Below are 8,902 nucleotides of genomic sequence, written 5' to 3' on the forward strand. Positions count from 1 at the left end.
CGCCAGAAATGTTCTGGAAATGATAAGTGAATGTCCAAGTAAACATGATTTCAACAACAAACAAAAGAAAGATAGATGATCCAAAACCCGCACAAATATGGCACGCTAGACTATGTCACATTTCTCAAAGAAGGATGCACAAGCTAGTGGGAGAATACATGTTTGACTTGTCAGACATAAATTCTCTACTTACCCGTGAGTCCTGTCTGAAAGGAAAAATGACCAAGACTCCATTCGATGGAAACGTGGAAAGTGCGTATGGTCTACTGGATTTGATCCACACAGACGTTTGTGGCCCGCTAAGTGTTAGCACAGAATATGGGCAATCTTACTTCATTACCTTTACTGATGACCATTCGAGGTATGGGTATGTTTATTTGATGAAACACAAATCTGAAGCGTTTGAAAAGTTCAAAGAATTCAGATCTGAAGTGGAAAATCAGCTACAAAGAAGTATTAAAGCACTTCGATCTGATCGAGGTGGGGAATACTTGAGTGCTGAATTTTTGGGTTATCTAAAAGAGAATGAGATTCTCTCACAGTGGACTCCACTAGCAACACCACAATTGAATGGTGTTTCTGAACGTCGAAATCGAACTTTGATGGACATGGTTCGATCTATGATGGGATTCACTGAATTGCCTACATCGTTTTGGGGCTTTGCGCTTGAAACTGCGGCAATGTTGTTGAATAATGTCCATACTAAAGCAGTGGATAAAACATCATATGAGATATGGATGGGGAAACCTCCCAAGTATTCTTACTTGAGAATATGGGGATGTCCTGCGTATGTGAAGCAGACAGTGGGAGACAAATTGGATAGTAGATCCACTTTGTGCTACTTTGTAGGATATCCAAAGAATTCTGTTGGATATTATTTCTATCATCCTAGTGAAGCAAAAGTGTTTGTTTCAAGAAATGCCACCTTTTTGGAAAGGGAGTTTCTATTAGATAGAAAAGACAAGATGATAGAAGTTGAAGAAATTCAAGATACTCCCTCAACTTTAGAAGTTGAACCTAATCCCCTAGAACCAGTAGTTGAAGTACAAGCTCCTAGAAGGTCTGATAGGGTTATTAGACCACCTGCCAGATATACACTTCTTCATGAACAAGACCATGATGAGCCTTGTGTTGGATGTGATCCAATGAATTTCAAAGAAGCAATATCTGATACTGATTCAACCAAATGGCTTGAAGCCATGCAGTCAGAAATGGACTCTATGTATTCAAACCAAGTCTGGACATTAGTGGATCCACCTGAGGGAATTGTTCCCATAGGATGCAAATGGATCTACAAAAGAAAGCTTGAGGCGGATGGGAAGATAGTGACCTTCAAAGCAAGACTGGTTGCAAAAAGGTTATACTCAAAGGCAAGGAGTTGACTATGAGGAAACTTTTTCACCAGTTGTTATGTTTAAGTCCATTAGAATGCTGCTAGCCATAAAAGCATGGTATGACTATGAGATATGGCAAATGGATGTAAAGATTGCATTCCTCAACGGAGACATGAAAGAAGAAATTTATATGTCTCAACTTGAGGGATACACATCAGTAGGAAGTAAGCATAAGGTATGCAAACTTCAGAGATCAATATATGGGCTCAAGCAGGCGTCAAGGAGATGGAACCTCGGATTTGATAGCACTATCAAAGAGTTTGGTTTTGCTAAGAATCGTGAGGAACCATGCGTGTACAAGAAAATTAGTGGGAGTGCAGTGACATTCCTAATACTTTATGTTGATGACATGCTACTCATTGAGAATGATGTAGGATTAATGCAATCAACTAAAGTATGGTTAGCAAGTAAATTCTCCATGAAAGACATGGGCGAAGCATCTTATGTATTGGGAATACAGATCTATAGAGATAGATCGAAGAGGATGCTGTGACTCACCCAAGTCACTTATATCGATACCATTCTGAAGATATTCTCTATGGAAGAGTTCAAGAGAGGATACTTACCAATGTGTCATGGTGTTACTCTATCTAAAGCAATGTGTCCCAAAACTGAAGAAGAGATAGAGATGATGACACGTGTTCCATATGCGTCAGCTATTGGTAGTATCATGTATGGTATGATATCGACACGTCCTGATGTGCTTACGCTTTGAGTGTTACAAGCAGATATCAGGCGAACCCTGGTCCAATGCATGGGAAGGCCGTGAAAGATATTCTTAAGTACTTGAGAAGAACTAAGAACTTGTTCATGGTCTATGGGGGTGGAGAATTAAAATTGGAAGGCTACACTGATTCTAGCTTCCAATGTGATGTAGATGATTCGAAATCGACCTCTGGTTTTGTATTCATGCTTAATGGTGCGGCTGTCTCTTGGAAGAGTTCCAAGCAAGACACGTTGCGGATTCCACCACTGAAGCTGAATACGTTGCTGCATCAGCTGCAGCCAAAGAGGCAGTTTGGATGAGGAATTTTGTCCAAGAGTTGGGCGTCATTCCTAATGGAGTTGATCCAGTCCCGGTGTACTGCGACAACACTGGTGCCGTTGCGCAAGCAAAGGAACCAAGGTCTCATCAAAGATCCAAACATATACTGAGGAAGTTCCACATCATCCGGGAGATTGTGGGAAGAGGAGATATATCAGTTGAAAGAGTCGCCTCTGCAGATAATGTTGCTGATCCACTTACAAAGCCCTTGCCAGGACCATTGTTTGAAAAGCATCGCGAAGCAATGGGATTAAAGTTTATGGGTAGTTGGCTCTAGGGCAAGTGGGAGATTGTTAGAGTAGATGCCCTGTAAGCCAACTGTTGGCTAGGGAATTTATTGACTCAGTTGTAATAAACAATCTTTATTTTAATATAATTTACTTTTTAATGGTTTTGTTGTACTTTATCTGTATACCCATGCAAGCAGCATAGATAAAGTCCTTGATTATGCTTTAATACAAATGAATCGTAATTCGATGTTGAAACTCATTTGTAAACACTGCATATTCTAAATTCGTTCCTAGTCGATTCAGCCGCCTAAAACAGGGATAAAGGTCGCTCGAGCTCGAGACTAGCATCTGTGATGTTGTGTACTGCGTTTCTTGGTAAGGGCATAGAGATGTCCAAACATACAGATGGGTAGTCATATGATGATTATACTGAACAACCCTCCCTCGGACTTTCCAAGTGGTTATCATTCATCGAGAGGATAAGTCCGTGGTTATGATTGTACACCATTAGTCCTTACGACCCGGGACAACACCGAGGCTCTATATGCTAGGACTGTGCTTTGACTCGTTTACCGGCTCCAGGAGAGTCATCAGGTGGCGAGGTTGGGTACAGTTGCGACACATATAGGAGCCAGTGCATTGTAGTCGGGGATTCACCGCTCACCTGCGGGTGTGGATATCCTATGTGATCTGATGAAATAAGAGTGCGTGGAATCTCTGGCCAGAGTATGAGATGTACGTTGGAGAAGGAGTTCTCCAATAGTACATGCGATGCCACTATTATATGTGTCACGTAGTTATCGAATTGATATGCAACCCTCGATGAACCAATGGTTGCAGATTCGATCGGGATATATGAGATGAAGGGACCGTACTGTACGCTAATCATAATCGACTGGTTCTTGCAGGCACTATCAGTGATACCTAGGGGATCATGGGGCGATGCTACTAGACGCTCTTACCATGATCCGATGGGTGCAATCAGAAATGAGTTCTGACATTCTTGATCAATGTGTTGATGAAAAGAATGGGGCTAACTAGGGTAAGCCCGAATAAAGGATTATGTCCTGAATCACAAAGAGTTGTGAACCCACGGCTAGCTGTATCCCTGAACCATTGAGGGTCACACAAGCACTGGATCGTTTGTTCCCGTTGAGAGAATAAATTCAAGTAGTTGAATTTATATTATGATATAGTAAATTCAAGGAGTTGAATTTATGATGATTAAATTTTGAGAGAATAAATTCAAGGAGTTGAATTTATAAAATTTGAGAATTTAATTTATTAAACTCAAAAGTTGAGTTTATTAAATATTAAATTTTGGAGGTGATAAAATTCAAGGAGTTGAATTTATAATTTAAATAATAAATTCAAATGTTGAATTCATAATGTATTTAATTTATTAAGCTCAAAAGTTGAGTTTATTAATTAATAAATTAAATAAGGAGGGTATGTTTAATGGGCTTGTAAGAGTACAAGTCCATCATAATAAATAATTAAAGTTTTAATAGGCTTTGATTAAATTAATTAAACTAGTTGGACTAGCCCAATTAATTAAATCAAGCCCATTAATGTTAATTATGTGATTAGGCTTTGGCTTCATTATAAATAGGATTGATCAAGACAAAAACCCTAGCCTCCACAACACACTAATTTTCAATGTGTGTGATTCTCGAAAATCACAACTTTAAATCCTCCAAATATTTAGTTTACTTAATTAATGAGATTAATTAAGTAAATCATGATTAAAGAAATATTAAGATTTCTTTATTCCAATTTGCATAGGTTCATTCGAGAGTTTCAAAGAATTGCTAGAATTCTTTTTCGGCTCTTACAATATGCAAAAATAATTTTGTACTCTCAAAAGGATTTTAAACCAAATTGTGTTCTATCTCTACGGAAAAATATCTTCTATTTTTCTAGTGCAATTTAGAAGAGAAATAAATATTCCAGTCGTGGACCTGATTCGGAGGTTGAAGAAAGTTCGTAAAGAATTACAACAAGAGCTATCTCCGCTAAACCCGAAATAGTTGGAGCCATGTGATTAATTCACCTAAGGTATGATATTCCAACGCCCTATGAATGTTTATGATAAAACCATACGAGTGTCCAAATCAAATATATTTTGATTGTCAAAATATAATAAAAATATTAAACTTCCGCTGCGTTTGGGCACATAGAAAACCAAGATCCAACATTTTTCCCATACAACCTATATATAGGTGAAGAGATATGCAACTAGTAAGTTGTATCATAATTTTCAGCATAATGACCATAAACTCAAAATTATTGTAGCCATGAACTTGCAATTTAACTTGTTTGAATTGTTTTAAAACTTAAAAAAAAAAAAAAAATTAATTGGTGATGGATGGGAGAGCTGAGGGTCTTGGGGCTTCACAGTGACAGAGAAATTTTGACCCAGGCATGGATATGCACCACATGCCATAGTCCTTTGTTCCTTGAAGACATGAGAGCACTCGTTTAGCTGCTCCATTGTGAAATTACATTTGACTTTGCACGAACATTGCAGATATCCATTCAGCAACGTCAACTTTTCATATGGCTGGTAAATTTTCCACTTCTCTTGTCGCGAGCAAATGTCTCATTGTAGTTAAACTCTAGCTAAATTATAAAAATTTAAAATAGATGTTTTCATATTCGACACGGGTATGGAAATGATACCGGAATGAGTATAGGCGGATGAATCCTGACATGGTAAAATCGCGCAAGGGCTCCATCAAGATGCATGCTCGGAAAACAAAATAAAAAATGAAAAATATTTTATAAAATTCTTGAACAGTCTAGCTAGTTGGTTTTTCGTGATTCCAAGTATGTAAAAAATTAAAAAATTACGAAAAAAAGTTATACATTAAAAGATTTAGCTTCAAAAAAACATATTACAAAAAAGCAATCATAACAAATATTAATTTTTTTATGGTGTGAGAATCCACGTCCACTGTTCTTCGATGTATATTGGGTAAACCTCGAGTTGCCGCAGAACAATATACTAAATTTACAAGCACCCAACGTGTGTATAGATCATAAAAAGATAAAAGAAGAATATAAAATCATGTTCCATTTTGCTTAGTCTGGATACGGTGCGTTATCATTACAATATAAGTGGAGCGAAGTGGGCACATCACCATATATATGCAATCTAACTGTAATACGCGCTCCAACTTTCTTTACTGATTTAAGCATGCAGCACCTCTGAAATGGATGTCTACTGCTTTCTCGATTCTTTTTTGTTTTTCAAAATTTTCACCAACTTCCCCAACTCACAAGATTCTATTAAAGTTTTAGAAATGGATTTTTAAATTTATATTTGAGATAGTTGTTATAATTTAGGTGCAGCAATTTATTATGACCCCGCCACGATTTTCGTGATAAAAAGACTCTGGTGAACAGAAGACTTCGCGTGGGTGCTGCACCTTCACTAGCTTATTGTCCAACCATACGGACTTTTCTATAGTATATGCATTGCCCCGTGCATGCACTATACGTGAGTATACAACTTCATCACACTACGGGCCCTGGCAGAATCCGTCTGCGATCGTTGTCGGAACCCCCTAATCTACATGCCTTACCCACAAACTTGAACACGCTCCCGCGCGGACACATCCATTGACATACATGGAGCCGTGTGTATCTCCATGTAGCTAGTGTCCGGTCCCGTTAAAAAAATATTAAATATTTGTAGAGTCAATATCGAAACTAATAAGTTTAGGTCTTTTTTCTTCATCATGTGCTTAGTACAATCAACTACTTTTTTGTCGCTTTAACGAAACCTTGTTTCATACAAAATTCATGCTTAATTAATCTGTTTGGCATACTATATACGGATACATGATTTACGACTTCTATGAATACCGAATTGAATATTGACTTGTCGTTCACCATTTCCGTAAAGAGTTGGTGAGATGAAATTCAATGAGATTTAATTTTCAACATCCGACGAGAATATATAGTTAGAGATAAATTCCAATGTCCTAGATGTTTGGTCGTTTTTATGGGACTGTTATATGTTATACCTGGAGTAGCTAGGCATGCTTATCGGTTCCATCGGACCGGTTCTGGGTCCGATGAGTTCGGAACCAGTTTGAACTGATTCGGAACCGGTTCCGGTTCCAAGTTGAAATATTTGGAACCAATCCAAACCTAAGACCGGTTCGACTGTTGATAAACCGGTTTCGGTTCAGGTCGAACCGGTTCCGAACAAACCTACAGCCTTTGGTTCCAAGTTGAAATACATTTTTTTTTAATTTTTTTTAAAAAATTTCGGGTTACGGGTCCAATCCGGTTACGGGCTGGAACCGATTCGAAACGGGATCCAGAACCGGTTGAACCGGTTCAGAACATGCTGAACCTGTTCAACCCACTTCCTTATGAATTGTACACGGTTTCGAGTCCGGTTCTTCTTTACCGGATCCGGTTCCGAGCTTAACGGACCGGTTTCAGGTCGGTTCCGGTCCAAATCGGTCCGTTAAGCATGCCTAACCTGGAGTATTTCTCTCTATTGTGATCAAATTATTAGCTCTTGGAACATCAACATATATATCAACTTCCACAAACATACGTATCTAATGATATTGAAACATGAGAAAAAAAACTCCAAATATAACATTGACTAACTCGTTTTTATGTTGTATTTTCATTTGAAAAAAGTCGCGTTATGACACGTGAACATTTCACACGATGAATCTTCCACTTGTTTAATGGGTTTTCTTTCGGATCCTACCATTTCTCTTTCCTTATTTTGGAGATATGCTGCTAGCCCGTTCAATGAAGAAAAATATATATTAAAATATCAAATTTAAAATGGTTGAATATGTATTTTGGATCGAATTAAAATATATTTGGCTCTGCTTTCAGTTTATTTAAAAGAATCTTTTAATTTATATTTATTGAAACTGCATGAATTGGTGATATTATTTCAAATTATTATTATTTTTAGCATTATGTGATTACTTATTTTAAAAATTGATATTGCGTATCGTGCTAGAATATAATATAATAATAAAATTATTTTTTTAAACGAAGAAAAAGTGAATATAAAATATTTTTTGTAAGATGAAGATAAACGGAACATGCATACTTGGAGAAAATATTATAAAATATTCAAAACACATAAATAAACTCATTTTCAAAACAACAATAATTTACACTAGTGCATGCACCGACGCACGCATTGTGTGTTTGTATAATATTTTTTTATAATTCATTTGATTTATCTTTAAATGACGATCAAAATATAATTATAAGAAATAGTGAAGGACTACACTGTAATTTTGGTATATCAAAAAAAAATAAATTGCAAAATAAAAGAATAAAAAAATGATTTCAATAAGAATTGAACATATAACCTAAATCCCAAAAAACAATGACTCTATCCACTGAACTACAAATAACGTACATTAAAATTTTAACATTTTATTAATATATATAATTATTAAAACAGACCATGATATCAAAAGTTAATTAATCTAAATATCTTAAACTTAATAAAATAATTTACATATACACTAAAGGTGTCCATTTCTTTTTAAGTAGTTGGGCTAACACTGAGGTGGCCCATTACATCTTATAGCTTTTGTTTGTGTTCTTTTCTCAGCGTTAGCCACGCAAACAGAACGAAAGCTGAAATAGGATAATAAATTGTTAAAACTATTAGTGAAAATAATTAAATAGAAAATATGATTCCGATGTTACCAAAATTTGTATGGTTTGGTCTATTGAGCTAATTCTTCAATCTACGCTACTTTATTTGCCTTTAGAATTTTTATTGGACCGTCGTCATCCTGAGCAGTTAAATGTATCTGCATGCGAATTTCCAGTCATCTAAATTTAATCAAATAATGGAACTGGATAATTATACGCAAAACTGAAAATTTCAATATATACGTTTTTCATAGTCCAAATATAATCTGATTTGAGACTATAGATGAGCTACAAAGAGATCGATTGCGACCATTTTCCAAGAGCAATAGATATGATACAGGCAGGAGCTACTCAAGTCGGGCCAAGTCTCGTTTGTGGACAAATGGTTAATTATTTTTTATTATTTTAAAAGCTAGGTATCTGCCCAAACCCTTCGACTTAGTTTAGGAAATTTCTATTTAAAAATCTTGAATTAAACTATATATGAGAAATCGAAACATATTTAACATTGGGGAAGTTGATGAAAAATCTCCAATCAAAATATTTCTTTGGGTTCACTCACTACCCACAAAATT

Source organism: Primulina huaijiensis, chromosome 3, assembly GCF_012295235.1.
Source record: "Primulina huaijiensis isolate GDHJ02 chromosome 3, ASM1229523v2, whole genome shotgun sequence".
Lineage (NCBI taxonomy): Eukaryota > Viridiplantae > Streptophyta > Magnoliopsida > Lamiales > Gesneriaceae > Primulina > Primulina huaijiensis.